General features: G+C 48.6%; 1 protein-coding gene across 1 annotated transcript in view; it reads left to right on the top strand.

The window, feature by feature from the left end:
* Positions 1–747: 747 nt before the first annotated feature.
* sif (still life) overlaps positions 748–14,594 on the top strand; it is a 251,444-nt gene continuing 237,597 nt past the window's right edge. The window contains exon 1 of the mRNA XM_065454834.2: positions 748–998. The gene's annotated coding sequence lies outside the window, so the exon portion shown is untranslated. The remainder of the gene's footprint in view (positions 999–14,594) is intronic.

Below are 14,594 nucleotides of genomic sequence, written 5' to 3'. Positions count from 1 at the left end.
CTTGCGATGTCCTAGTCTCTTTATTATTTCGCGGCGATGCCGGAAGCGCCGCTACATAACGGGCAGCGATTCTCGCACTGCGAAGCGAACGCACCATGCCGGTACTGCGAAAGCGCGCGCGCGCGCCTTTTGTTTGCAGCGGGCGACCAGCGTAGAGTACGCACCTCATCGTACTCACTTTGAGAGCGGGGTTGGTGGGGACCGTCGAGCTTGGCGTGATCGAAGTGCCTGGTGCTTACAAACCGCGGCGAAACTTGAGAGACCCTTGTTCACGGGCGGCGCGGTAGCGTTGTTGCACCGTTGTCGGCTGGTCAGTGGGGGCCGGAGAAACGTCGCCGAGTATCGTCGGGGCCCGAAGGGACGGTGTTGCACGCAAGGTTACTTACCGAGGCCGGCCGACTCTGGGTAAGAATCGGGTTGTAGCGCGGTATGCGCGTTCTGTCGTTGAAGGAGTGCCTCGTTTCATTGAGGAAAACGCGTCGGTCGTCGTCCAATGCGCGTGTGCGTCGGCTGGTTGGCTGGTTGTCGTGGGGGGCGCGATTGAAAGTAAGTCTACGGGGCGTATTGATTTGGTCGGGAGGAGGCCGATGCTGGTTGCCATGGCAACGTGCGCGACCGGGGAGGGGGGCGCAGGCGCACTGGGACCGGCGTGGCTCGCGGGGATCGCGGGAAGCTGACCGCTGCCGAGCAGCCCCGGCATCTTAGCGGGCCCTTTCCTAGCTCCGACGGGGGCCCCCCCGTGATGGAAACTTAGCCGCGACTCCTTTCGAGCGCGCGCGCTCGCAAGTACCCCGAGTTCAAAGGAAGCCCGCGGGTTCCTCGGGAGACCGGAGGAGCTTTCACGAGCTCGCCGGCCTCTTCGCTGGGCCGCGCCGACTGGGGGCAACGGTCGCCGATGCGGCGGACGTGCCGGCAACGGGCGCGCACCGCTCGGCCCCGCTCGGCTCGATGAGGGCCGCGACCCCGAGACTGTGCCCGGCGACCCACGGCAAGCGAAGGTGAGTGATGCGTATCACCCTACGCGCGGGCTTCGAAGATGCGCCCCGGGTTCTCGCCTCTTCCTTTGGAGGCCCGGGATCAATCCCTTTCGGTGGTGGTGTTGGACGGAGAGAACCGTCGCACGCGGCGGTGGTGGTGTTCGGGTGCCGACGGGCCCCCTTCGGTCGGCTGCCGTCTTCCAGATACTGCGCGAATGTGTGATACGGGTAGGGGGGAATCTTCTGTCGGTTCTTCGCCGCCGATATTACGCGGTACGTAGGCGGGAGTGAATCGGGCGCCTTCCCGCGAGAATGCCTTTTCCCTCCCCTTGGTTGGGAACGTTCTCCCGATACTCGTAGCCAACGTTACGCAAGTAGGCCTAGCGCGTCGCAGTACCACGCCGCCGCCGCATGCGGTTGGTTCACTGGCCTGTGTGGCCGACGCCGGCTTGCCGTCGGGGTCTGTAGACTCGACGGGACATCTTGTACCGCGCGTGGCGCGACTTCGCTCGCGTTGGGCGCAAGCTTCCTTTTTTCTTTTCTTTTCTTTTTCCTTACGAGATTTCGCGGCGAATTTCGAGGAGAGAGGAAGGAAGTTCTTGTAAGGGGGGGCGGCAAATGTGTGCAGTATCGACGTCGATGCCGCGTGTGGCCGCCACTGCGGTCTTTCTCCGCCTGCCAATGGCTCCGCGCCGTAAAAACGCACTTTGCGAAATGACCCGTTTCTGTCACTGCGCTCCCGCCGATGCGAAGGACGCGAAGCGGATCGTCGGTCGAACGAGAAACCGCAGACCGCTTTCGGCGTGGTTCTTTTTTTCTTTCCCCTGGTTTTCGAGCGATGCGCCTGTCCCGGCGAGGCGTCGTTCTGCACGGTTCTGGAGCGCGCGCGCGCGCAAATGGCGTGGACCCCTCTTCCCGAACATTCGGTTGTCCCGCGAGCCGCCTACGTGTTGTAGACGGCGGAACTTACGGCCGGTAGCTGTTGCGCGGAGCCAACTTTTCGAGAGCAGACGACGCAGCGGTTGGCAGTGGATGCCTTCTGTCGTCGCGCGAACGACGACGCACTGACAGGCACGAGCGACCGGTTAGGCCTAAGAAGGGACGGCACGAGTTGCACCGTGACATTGCGTTACACGTCGGTGCGCCTTGGGAGGAGATGCATTTTGTATACGTCGAATTGCATGCTTGCTAGCGTGCTTCGTAACTGTGCTTTTTAACTGTGACCTGCGTTTTGTGCAAAGAGAAAGGGTACGAGAGAATGCGCGTTCTTTTTCTTTTTGTAGATTGACGCGTTTCGGCATCGCGGACGTTGTGGGAGCAGTGTTGACAAGGAAAGGTTGCAGTGTGAACCATCGCACCTAGTGAACGTGGTTTCTCAGTTTGGTGACTCTGCGTCTTCAATGTACGTCAACCGTGGGGCAGCGCTACTTTCTCGCTGGCTACGTTTGGTCTCACAGCTGTGATGCTTATATTGCAATGACTCAACCGTCGGTCACCTCAGCTAACAGTTGACTGCGATCGAATGAACTGCCGCGTCCTTTCTTTACCTTCTCTTCAGCCACTGTTGGCAGCATTTGGCGACTTCTTTTTAAGCGGGCGTTTCTGATCCCTCAACGTCGTGTTATTCAAGCTGTAGTGAGTGTAGATGCTTTGGCGCGACTTGCTGGACGTCGAGGAAAGTAATTTTCTCACGTAGGCTACGTTTATTTATTCCTGCACCATCGACGCAATAGTGTTTGACGCGTGCATAAATGCTGGTGGAAACGAACATGGTCTGTTGTGGGAAAACTACGTGAATTGCTGTCGTTTGGTGTCATTGAATGTGACAAGGTGTACCGCTGCCACATTCCTGAATGGTGACCAATCACGCTCTCAAGAGAAGCACTGCTTAGAGGACGAAATCACGCACTCGCTTTTTTACGTGCAGCATGACTGCTGTGATTGGGAAGCCAAGTGCAGAGATACAATCCGCGGGGACATTGCAGTCGGGACGTTTAGCTTGCCGAGCCCGGGATCTCGGTTTGAGTGTATATGGATTTAGATTTATTATATCTTTGTGGGTGGTTTTCACTAACATGACATTATAGAATGGGCAGAATAAACGTCTGCACGCTAAGGTGTGGTTCTTGTTAGGTTACTCTGCCATAGAAGTTCAGTTCATTGAACTTTTGGAAACTCGGTGTGAAGATTGAAAAGGAAGTTTGGCTCAACTGAAGTGAACATGCACCATAAAGGATCAAAGCAAAATGAACACGAAGGAAAACGTGGCATGTAATTGATGGCCGTCTCATAATTTACCATTCCGCAGTCGACTCATCATGTTGCGATTGTGATGTTCCTTTTCAAATTTCGTGCATGACATTCAACTGCTTCTCAACAGAAATTATATTCAAGACAACCAAGAGTCACAGAAAGCACAGTGGACCTTATTTAACGAACTTCGTAAAAGTTGCTCTATTGCTACACACTTATGTTCATTATGAAATTCAGGCATATGAGTGATTTCTGAATTCGCGCTTACTTGACACTTCGCGCGCTGCAAATCACTGCAGACAATGTTGCTTCAGACACGCACATAATGTTACTTCAATGCGATTCATCTTCCATTTATAGTATTTCCCGCTAAAGAGGACAACGTTGTTATATAAAAAATATCCTTATTTTCGTCCAAGACTCGGTCACTTCCTTTCGAATCTCGTCGGCACATGCACTTTAGCTGCAGTGTCGTCGATGCAGAGTATTCCCGACAAACGCATACAAATAAAGTTAAAATAAAGAATGTATATATATATATGTATATATATAAAGAGAGAGAGAGAAAAGCTGCAGAAGTCTCGTCTGATGAGTATGACAGTGCGACAGCCTTTCTGCCTAACAGTGCTTTAGGACACGGCTGGTAAGGCTTGTATACGATTATTATTGGGGTAAGATCTACGACGTTTAGGGCCATTGTGGGACTTCGTAAGTGATTCTTTGCTCATGACAGCGAGGGAAGGGTGCCGACGGAAGAGCTGTGCAGTCGAGGACAGCAGGGAACTATATAGGTGGAGCGGTAAAACGAGAAAACTCGTAGGCATAGGATGGTGTCGACAGGCGCAGGCCAGGGTTAATTAGCGTGCTGTTTCCTACTAAAATTGCTAGAAGGAAGAACTCCGATGTTGAGCTCGCTCAGATACCGTGGGACTGGTTAATAATTAGTATGCATATATTTGTGATAGTCATTCCGGTGTGCCGCCTCCTGGCCACGTCACTGCTGCCTTTTATGACCTCGGTGACGTCAGTCCGCAGGTGACGTCTCTCGACGTGCTGTTGTTGTTAGTGCTGATATTCGGAGCTTCGTGTAGGTGGCTGTAATAGCACGACCTTGTACTTCGCTCCGGACTTGCGCTGTTCACACGACGCGTTGTCTCTGGACGATCACCCGACGTCGTTTCGACCACCTACCTCCTGCTGTGCGGGTGCAATAGGAAGTTAGGGGGCTTTGGCTTGGACTTGGAGGCTTACGTCACCGACTTGGCGACCTCCTTTCCCGATTGTTTTTTAACTCTGCCGCCTTCTTTCCGGGTTAGACTGTTCTTGCTCATTGCGTTAAATACTTCGATATCATTCTTTCTTATTAAAATTTTGTTGTTGTTTTTGTTGCTTGCAACCATCCTTAGAGCTTGCTTCCTGCGGCCCGGCATCATTGGAGCAGTTCGTTTCATGCACTGTGCATACAAGATGGGCATGGCTGTCTGCACAACAGGGGTGCGTGCCGCAGAGCCTGTGTAGACATAGCGCCAACATGGCGCAACTTTAGGCATTTGAGACATTGAAGTGATTGAGGCACATATACTGTAAAGGGCCACCGGGTGCCTCACATTACCACCTTGACGTAAGTCAAATAAGATTATTTAAAGATGTCTTCCTCGATAAGAAGTTTGGCGTTCGTCGAGAAACCGAAGAGAGGAAAATAAATATCTTGTCTATTGGCTACAGAAAACACATGCAACTCTTTGTCCACTGACATCAGAAATTACATTTGTCCCGATTCCTGCGCACAAGGAACGAGCTCTAGAAATACCATATGCACAACTACCCGCATGGTTTTGAATTTGTTCTAGGCAGCTGGCCTGGCGTCGCTACGTCCACTGTAACCATGTTTTTTTCTCCCCATCGCACTTGGTTGATTTCTTTAGGAGCCAGCTTTTTTAAGTTGAACGTTGATGATCTTTATGTGTCCAGAATACAAGTTCTCCGCGTTGTCGAGAGGCACATAGAGTGAATGGTGTAAACCGGACGAAGCGACCTGGTGGGACTTTGCTCAGCCATACATATAGTTGTCCTACGGTGTTTTCTCTTAAACTCTGCTTTCCAGGATGGTTTAGTCGATGCCGCAGTCCATCGCGTAGCTGTTGGAGAAACGAGAGCCGCCCAGATACCGCCGAGCCGACGTATACATGCAGGTCTCGATCGCACTGCAGCACTAAAAGTCAAGTGTAAACCTAACATAACCTTTATATCCCGCGGGCACTCCAAACGCCTTTGTGTACTGAGGAGCATCTACCGAAAAGACGTTGTGAGGTCACACGCGGCAAAGCAGAATCTCCCGTTTTGTAGATGTCCCCTGCGAATCGGGGGTATAATCCGTATTCTGTAGTATGATCCTTAAGGGGGTATACACCCTCGCGCACTGGTCTCCAACGAAAGAAAGAAAAATTCAAGAAAACTCTTCATTCCGTGTAAAAGAAGGATTTTATACTTAGCATTTACTTAGCATTTACTTAGCATTATACTTAGCATTAGTATTTCATTGCATAGCGAGACTCTCAAACAATAATAGTTGGCACTATAGTCGCCACCGTCTCTCCATGTTGGTGCCTCTGGCAGCTTCGACGCTTTATACGGTTTCATTTAGAACCAGCTCAGCCGCCAGGTCAGCGTGGTTCGCGTGGGTGTTGTTTCGTTTCTTGCTGTTCACACGGACAGTTGCACGAGCACTTGCACGTGCAGCACGGATATCGTGGACACATCAAATCCGCACCGTACCGTATGTCGGCGTGGTGAAACTCCATGCAAATAGCGCAGCCTTGATTACTGGTGCCTCTATGTAGCCTTTCTACAAGCCACTGGGCTTGAATCACGGCCTCAGAGATGCCACACCGTTGTGCACTTGTGTACAAGCACCTCCTCCTCATATCATCGTCATCATTCATCTGCCCTTTTGCTCCCCGTCCCTTTTCCTCATGTGTAGAGCAGCAGGGCAGAGCAAGCACAGGCCGAACTCTCTGCCTTTCTGTAAATAATTTTGTTCTCTCTCTGTGGTAAGTAATCCTCAAGAGCAAGGGAAAGGGCTTACCTCAAAGGAGTTTAGTTTGCCTTTGTATCGTTGGCATTAAACTAACCTAACCTAACTTAGCCTATAGCTAATCAAACCTTACGTGGACGCAAGAGGTTTGCCATCTGACTTGCAGCTGCTGAAACGCTCGCAGACCTCGCGCATGCGAGTTTCCTTCGCGAGTTTTACATACAAGCCCGCATAAGAGGAAGCTTACTCACCGTTAATTAGCTTCACAATTAAGGAAGCACGGCAGCAGATACGCATAATACAACGCGGGTCTTTGTATGAGTGCTCTCGTGGCCTTCTGACCGCTGATAGAGATGCGCGCAATGCTGGGTGGCTGTTACAATGACTGATCGCGTTTTGTATAGATGGTTTAGTTGAACCGAACAGACGTCGTAATCTCCCGTGGCTTGGGTCATGGAAGTGAAGTGCAGCTACACAGCCAAATTTAGAGCTCGAGACCACTACCGTAAAGAAAGAAAAAAAGTAAAGAGAGAGGGAGAGAGGGGGGGAGGCCACGTCGCATAGACGGGTCGCGTCGCGCGTTAGCGTAAGCGCGTGAATTCAGCTGTTAGCGTGAGCGCTTTAAGCATCAGTAGTTGACCAGTCCAGCGTTTTAAGGACGGGGTCCGCCCGTTGTATGAAAACTGGTCTAGAGAAATTAGGTTATAGATAAGTTACAAATGCGAAAGCGAGCGGTACTTGTATAGGCTAGCCGAAATATTTCTGAACAAAGTGTTTCCATGGCAGGCTTCGTGTAGTCCGTGCCAGATGCACGCGTGCGAGCAAAGACAACTCTGGAACACAGAACAGATTTTTTTTTTCGTTCGCGGAAAACGAGCAGACCCGTTCACTGCCGCGGTTGTGCTTCTACCCGTCTTCCCCTCACTGCACCTCTTTGAGCGACAAACCTTCGGTGGAAAACCCTTGAAGAATAGACGTGGAGTATTCAATCCATTTCGCTGTCGCTAATCACGAACCTTGCCTTTCGACGAGGTGGAGTTGGAAACACAGTGGAATTTGCCGCCACGGCTCCGAACGGGCCGCGAGCTCATTGCACTGGCGTCGGGCAAATGATGTGATCATCCATTTCTTCCTGCACAGTGAAGGTATACGCGGCTCGTGGCAGCTTTGTGACGCCAGGTTTTGCAGCTTCTCCGTTGGTACTTGCTACATGGCAATCGCGCTAAACGAGCTAGGCATTCCCAGTTCACAAGCCACCCCTCAAGTTCGTCATCCAGTGAATATAGATCTGTCAAACGCTGAACGAAACTGCATAATGTGGGACGCCAAAAGCGTTGGGTGCCTTTCTACGGGGCCGGTGACTCGGCGCCATCTTTTATGCGTTCGAAACGTCAAGTGGGCTTTGCAAATAAGTTGAAGAACCTACTGTTTCTCGCAAACGAGCGGTTCAGTGGTCCTTGCAAGTCAACGATCAGTGGCTACAGTAGACCAGTTTTCTGAAACGTACGGCTTGGGAGACGCAAGCGGCATGGAAACGTCGCTTATATGCGGCCCGCGCTAAAAGCGCCGTATATAGCGCCGTACTCGCCCCTTAATTGTCTGTGGGTTTCGGGCGCTTTGTGTCACAAGCGGTTAACCCCCCCCCCCCCCCCTAGTGTGTTTCGAATAATCATGGAAGTGCAAGTTTATACCTCAAAATTTTATAAAAGGAAAGGCCCTTCGGCTCCCGCACGGGGGCCTTGCCTTTCCATTCATAAACTTTCGTGGTCGGTGTCCGCTTTTCATTGCTGTCATGTATATTCCCGACTAGACGGGTTTCCGTCCAATCCTTGATTTTCAAGTGCAATACACGTGCGCTTCGGCCGGGACAACGAAAAATTACGGTTAAAGCGATAATTCGAATAAAGTGATTTCGTTATAACGAGGTTATAGATTGCACGTTAAATTATGGTCAGAGTGATAATTCGAATGTCAACAATTTGTGACACCGGAGTGGTCTGTTATTTTCTTATTATCAACCTGTCGCTGCTTGTCCTCCTGTTCATGTTAGGCCCATACTCTTATGATATAAAGTCTGACCTTCGGTAGAGCAAGCCCTTGATCTTTCATTTGGTATATTGCTATAACGTAAAATTCATGAAATTAGGACTGGGCTTCAGGCTGAAAAGCACCAAAGGAACACGTACAGTGTCCGTATATTCGCGTCTGCTTTCTTTCTGTTTATGAAGAGTGTCCATAAGATAAAATAATTTTTTCATACACATACTAGCGCTGTAGTAAACTCACCTTTACCCTTGCTACGGTTCTTGGTGTGAGATTCAAGAGAGGGAAATTTGGCCTTCATTTTCTCCTCTGGCAATCAATCTCATTTTTCTTTGTCTTTCCTTTTAGTACAAATAATGAGCTGTTTTTAATAGGAATATTCCATAAGATGTGATATTGGGTGAGTTCGCGAAGCTTCATGGCAGCTACAGCGCGACAGACGCGGACAAAAGGAATAGAAGGGGACACAATACGGCGTTGATTGTGTCCGTATTGTATCCAGCGCGGTATTGTATCCCTGCTATACCTCTTGCCCGTGCCTGCCGCGATGTAGCTACCACGTGGAATATTCCAGTCTAGTACGCCGGTCACACGGGATACTTTCGGTCGCACACGATACCGACCTGATTTTTTATGACAGTGACATCATAAAGTACTGACATGAAATTGTCGACTTGTCATTTTGCAGCATTAAATGAAGGTCCTAACTCTTCGTCGCCTTCGCCATCAGTTCAGTTTGCCCAGTGCACCAACTTCGGGAATGGCCCATGTGTCTCTAGCTGCCAACGGAAGGATGGGGAAAACCGGCTCGCTCTCTCTTTTGAATGGGAGTCGTTCTTAATTGTCTCCTCAAATTTCTTTCTTTCTTTCTTTCTTTCTTTCTTCCTTTCTTTCTTTCTTTCTTTCTTTCTTTCTTTCTTTCTTTCTTTCTTACGTCGTTGATCGTTGGGCTATCCTCTTTGCGCAGTTTGTTGTCTCTCACACAGTGACGTCATGCGCTGTCTCATCTCGTACATCCTGATGACGCGTCTAGCTTGACTTTGTCAGGGGTCCTTCACGCTAGTCAAGGAGGTTTGATGCAAGTCTTGTTAGGGCAGAAACAGCCTTTGTTAGGCTATCTGGCGCCGCACGCATACCAAGCTTGTTCATCAGTTCGGCAAGGTTTTCCGGTTTTGTCAGTGTTGTTTGCACTGCATTTGGAGTCTCTCTGTCAAAAGATCATTCGAAACGAACAAATGGATCGAACGGCTCAAGCATACAGATATGTCCAGTTAAAAGAGTGCTGACATGATATTTCCCACTGTTCACTTTTTTTTTGCATTAAATGAAGGTTCTAGACTTCTAAGCCCAAGAAAAAAAAACAATGGCAAGTCTCAGAACGAGATAATTTAATATAATTGATTTCCTACAGCCAGTTTCGGCTTCGTTTCCTGGGAGGTTGCTGTGTCATGGCGTCATGACGCGGAAAGTGGTCACGTGGGAGCAGAGATTATGACATTCTCTGCGGCTCGCGGCATAGCAGACGACCGAGCGAGCCAAAGCGAGTGTCAAAAGGTCGCAATGTCTGTCGCCCACGGGATCACCTTCTGCGTTATAACGTCACAAGACAGTAGAAACGAAACCAGAACTGGCTGTAGAAAACTGTTTGTTTCAGGCGTTCTCAAGTTTGCGGGTATATTTTTGGGGGATTTAGAGGTGCCGGACCTTGATCTTATGCAAAATATTCATGTCAGGAATACCATGACGGAACAGTAATCGCTTACGAGGATGATGTAGCATTGTTTTCCCATAATTAAAAGAAAGTATATGCAAGTTGGTTAAACATGTTTTCACCGTCTGTAAAACTTCTGTAAGTGTATAATCAATTAGGGCAGATCCACAGGTTTCTGGCATGAAATCTGGGGCCACACACTTCAAGTACTTGAAAATGTGTAATTGAAAGTCTTGCTTAAAAAAAAAAGAAAAAAAAACAACTCAGGTGTGCCGCTTCAGCACTGTCCTGATACCACACAGTACTGGAGAGAACAAACAATCTATTCGAGAGAAAACAGAAAGCTGACGTGGCCGGGACATAAACAATCGCGGGTGCAACAGTGTGCAATGTTTTTGGTGGCTAAGACACGGTATGCTCTTCAAGCACTGTGCACGGCGCAAGCAGTTGTGCGAACAATTCGTCGTGCTTTCGCAATACTTACGTGGAATTCATGATGGGATTGTATCACTCGTACAAATTCCTTTTGGACCAGCAAAATGTGGTGGACTGATCCTCCAGCTTGTGCGACAGGTGGTAACAAGGTTTTTTTCTTTTATTTCTTCGGCATCAAAATGATTTATTTTTACACACTAATACGAGTACTTCTTCGGAAAACTTTTCAAGAATTTGTTTTACTTTCAAGTGATCAGAGGTGTGGTGGCGTTATGGTTTATTTGCAAGACATTATATCTGCACTCCGGATATTGCGAGTGGGCTTTCTTAGACAACTACAGTGAAGCAACCAGGCAAAGACTGTATATAAAACCTCATTGAATGTATTGATGCCACAGAGCTATTTGCTATTCAGGCCGAGGACAATATGCTTTTGAAGGCAGAAAAGGGTGCCAGGAAAACCTGCAGTCATGTCTTTCTTTCTTCATTAGCATGCCAGCATATTGCCTATTGAAATATAGTTGCAAGAATAGGGTTTATTTGTCCCATGGACTACAAAGTGCATTCTCTGCAAGTTCGAAATCATAAACGTGCCTTCATAAATTATTGGGACACTGTTTTTTTATTTTGCGACGTATATTACGAACGCTCAAAATAAAGCTTCCGATAACGCCATGTGACAATCGCTTCTTGCCTGTTGAATATAAAAACCTGGGTGATCCTTTTGTGGTCCTCGGCCTCCTGAGTACATGGAAGAGGAGAATACAAGTGCGTCACGCCGATATTAATACAGGTAGCGTGCGAGAAAAATACATTTAAAATGTGGCATATACGTTCGTGATGTGTACATGGCAGTCCGAACCCCCACATCGGGTAAGGCTACTCGATGACTTTGCATGTTTGAAGTTTTAGTGCGACGGTATTAGAAATTTTGACATACGAATATACTAGGTTTTGAATAACGTTTGTATTGAAGTGTGAACTGAAATGCAGGATATAAAGAAAGAAAAATGTGTGAGCTAATGGATAGACCATTGGTCGGGCTTCTTTTTCCTTCCTTATTATTATTTTTTTTTTCTGCGGTGAGACCCGGGTTCGAAATACATCGGATACGTATATTGAGAAAAATTAAACGGCAGCTTGTACTCAGCCATTGAGGCTGGAACCCGACCCAGCCATCTGGCTTAGAACGCTAACAACGTTTGGGGTTTGGCGTAATGATTCTGCGGAAACCCGCAAGGTGGAGGAAAGATACATATATATATATATATATATATATATATATATATATATATATATATATATATATATATATATATATATATATATATATATATCTTTTTCAACTGCGAAGCTTTTCTTTCGAGGAACCCGTGGGGTTTCCTTTGTAGCAATTGCTACGATAGGGTGGATATCTCATTTCCCCTTTGTTAACGCTTAAGGTTCTCAGACACCCTAATAAAACTAATATACAGATGCGCCATCTGTTGTACACAAGAAGAGACAACGTATGACGTTATGGCAAAACAACTGCTCTCAACACAACCAGCTTTGACACGGAGACTATCCTGATGACTGACGACACAAAAAAAAACAAAACAAAAAGACGTCGCAGTTTCGCCCGAAAGCAGAAGCGTCGGTTGCAATAGCAAATTAGAGGACAGCTGTACGAAGTAAGGGTAGTAGTTTTATGGGCTGTATAAACGCTTTAACGTAGGCATGCTAAATAAGCTAACAAACATGGCGTCATGCGCGCACAAGCAGACATGAACGCAGCTCACTCGATGACCGCGGAAACTCGCCGTCAAAACGCTGGAGTGAGGAAACGCGGCAGCAGCAGCGAGCGAATCGGCTCTCGTGCCGCGTCTCGCACCAACGTGAACTAAGCCGTGAAAACACAGCGCGCGGCGGACTCTGTCCCCATCGCAGATGGCTTTCAAAATACAGCGACCCGGGCGGGCGGGCGGGCGGGCGCGGCTTCCCGGGCCGCCTGGAGTCATCATCAGCCTGGTTACGCCCACTGCAAGGCAAAGGCCTCTCCCATATTTCTCCAACAACCCCGGTCATGTACTAATTGTGGCCGTGTCGTCCCTGCAAACTTCTTAATCTCATCCGCCCACCTAACTTTCTGCCTTCCCCTGCTACGCTTCCCTTCCCTTGGAATCCAGTCCGTAACCCTTTATGACCATCGGTTATCTTCCCTCCTCATTACATGTCCTGCCCATGCCCATTTCTTTTTCTTGATTTCAACTAAGTTGTCATTAACTCGCGTTTGTTTCCTCACCCAATCTGCTCTTTTCTTATCCCTTAACGTTACTCCTGTCATTCTTCTTTCCATAGAGCGTTCTACTCCGCCTGGAGAAGAACGCCCCGATTGCCGGCTCACCCTCGCACGCTTTCACTCGCACATACAGCATACGGCACGCGGCAACGATTTTATCGCCCTTGGACTTTATACGGAAGCAAGATTTGGGTACGGGCTAGTTGGTATTCCGTTGTTTCAAACATCACTTGCAGCGCATACATAGACAAGGGACCAAAAGAACGACGAAGACTAGCGCTTGTACTCTTAGTTCTTTTGGTCCCTCGTATATGTACACTGTAAAATAATTTACACCCTTAAAAGTGGAAAAGGGTGTAAATGTGTCTATAACTCACACCCCTAGGGTGTTATCTACGTAACGGACACCCTAAGGGTGGGAGTTTTAGACATATTTACACCCTTTTTTCACTTTCAAGGGTGTAAATTATTTTAGTGTGTATGCGGTGTAAGTGACGTTTGAAATATTTATACGGAACCTCACGGCGGCGCCGACGGCTACCGCAGAAATGTGCCTGGAGTGTCCGTATAATTACTATCGCAATAATAATAATAATAATAAAAAGAAAACACGGAGGTAGCTAAAGGACGCTCCGCATTAATAGGTTGTCACCGAGTCGCTCCGGAACCATTTCAGGAGATGACCGGAGCGGTGCCTGCGCCACTACCGACTGGAGAACGAAGGCCTTTCCTTCGACAATAGAGACTTTTAGCGTGTCCGCTATTCCGGCAAACCGGGGCGGTTTGGGCGGATTACCGGATGGTCGTGGGCGTAAACGTGAGTGCCCAGATTGGTGGCGCCAGCTGGTGGTGCAAAGCTCAACCACCTAAACACATCGCCAATTACTGTATTATTCTTAGCTGGGGTGTAAGTTTTCGACAGCGGCGTAACTGTGAACACAATTGCGCCGCTGCCAAAAATTTGCACCAGCAGCGAAGCAGAATAAAGTAGGTTACTGCAATTTTAGCTCTGTGTTTGTCTTATTGAGCTCTACAACACCAGGCGGCTGCACCGCTCCGGTCGCTCACGTTTACGCCCCCGACCATCCGGTAATCCGCCCAAACCGCCCCGGTTTGCCGGAATGGCGGACACGCTAAAAGTCTCTAATGGTGGCGGCACACGCACGCACGCACGCACGCTGCGCGGGCGTCTTGATTGGTCATCGGAGAGGGACATCGGCCGCGCAAGAACTGAGTACGCCGAGTTAGCGAAGCCTTCCTCTTTCAAGGGTGTCCGCCGTTTTAGCCCGATTGTTCCAGTCGATGAGGTGTTCGATGAACGCGCGTCGGCCCGAAAACGCGGTAAAAGAAAGTGAGAGAGAAATAGATGGATAGAAAAAAGAAAGGAGAGAGAAAAATAGAGAGACCTAGAAGTGAGAGAGAGAAATAGACGCACGTAGAGAAGGAAGGAGAGGTACAAATGAGAGCGAAACAGATTGAAAGAGATGGATATATACGTAAAGAGATAGATAGATATATAGATAGACAGATATATAGCTAGATAGATAGATAGATAGATAGATAGATAGATAGATAGATAGATAGATAGATAGATAGATAGATAGATAGATAGAGAGAGAGAGAGAGAGAGAGAGATGTAGGAATTGAAAAACAGCAAAAAAGGAACACCGTTGCCACTCGCTCAGGCCTTTCGTTTTCCCATCTCAGTCCTGTCGCTTTCGTTCCCTGTCCCTCACACATCCTTCGCGTTCGCCAAGGAAAGCGGAGTAAAGCTAAGCGTTCGTTCCATACACGACGTGCTCGTTAGTGCCGGCTGTCAGCCTTGTGTGCGCGCTCACTTCGCCCCCCCCCCCCCCCCCT

This window comes from Dermacentor albipictus, chromosome 5 (assembly GCF_038994185.2).
Source record: "Dermacentor albipictus isolate Rhodes 1998 colony chromosome 5, USDA_Dalb.pri_finalv2, whole genome shotgun sequence".
NCBI classification, from domain to species: domain Eukaryota; kingdom Metazoa; phylum Arthropoda; class Arachnida; order Ixodida; family Ixodidae; genus Dermacentor; species Dermacentor albipictus.
The sequence above is the reverse complement of the archived record's forward strand: the minus strand, read 5'-3'. Positions and strand labels throughout refer to the sequence as shown.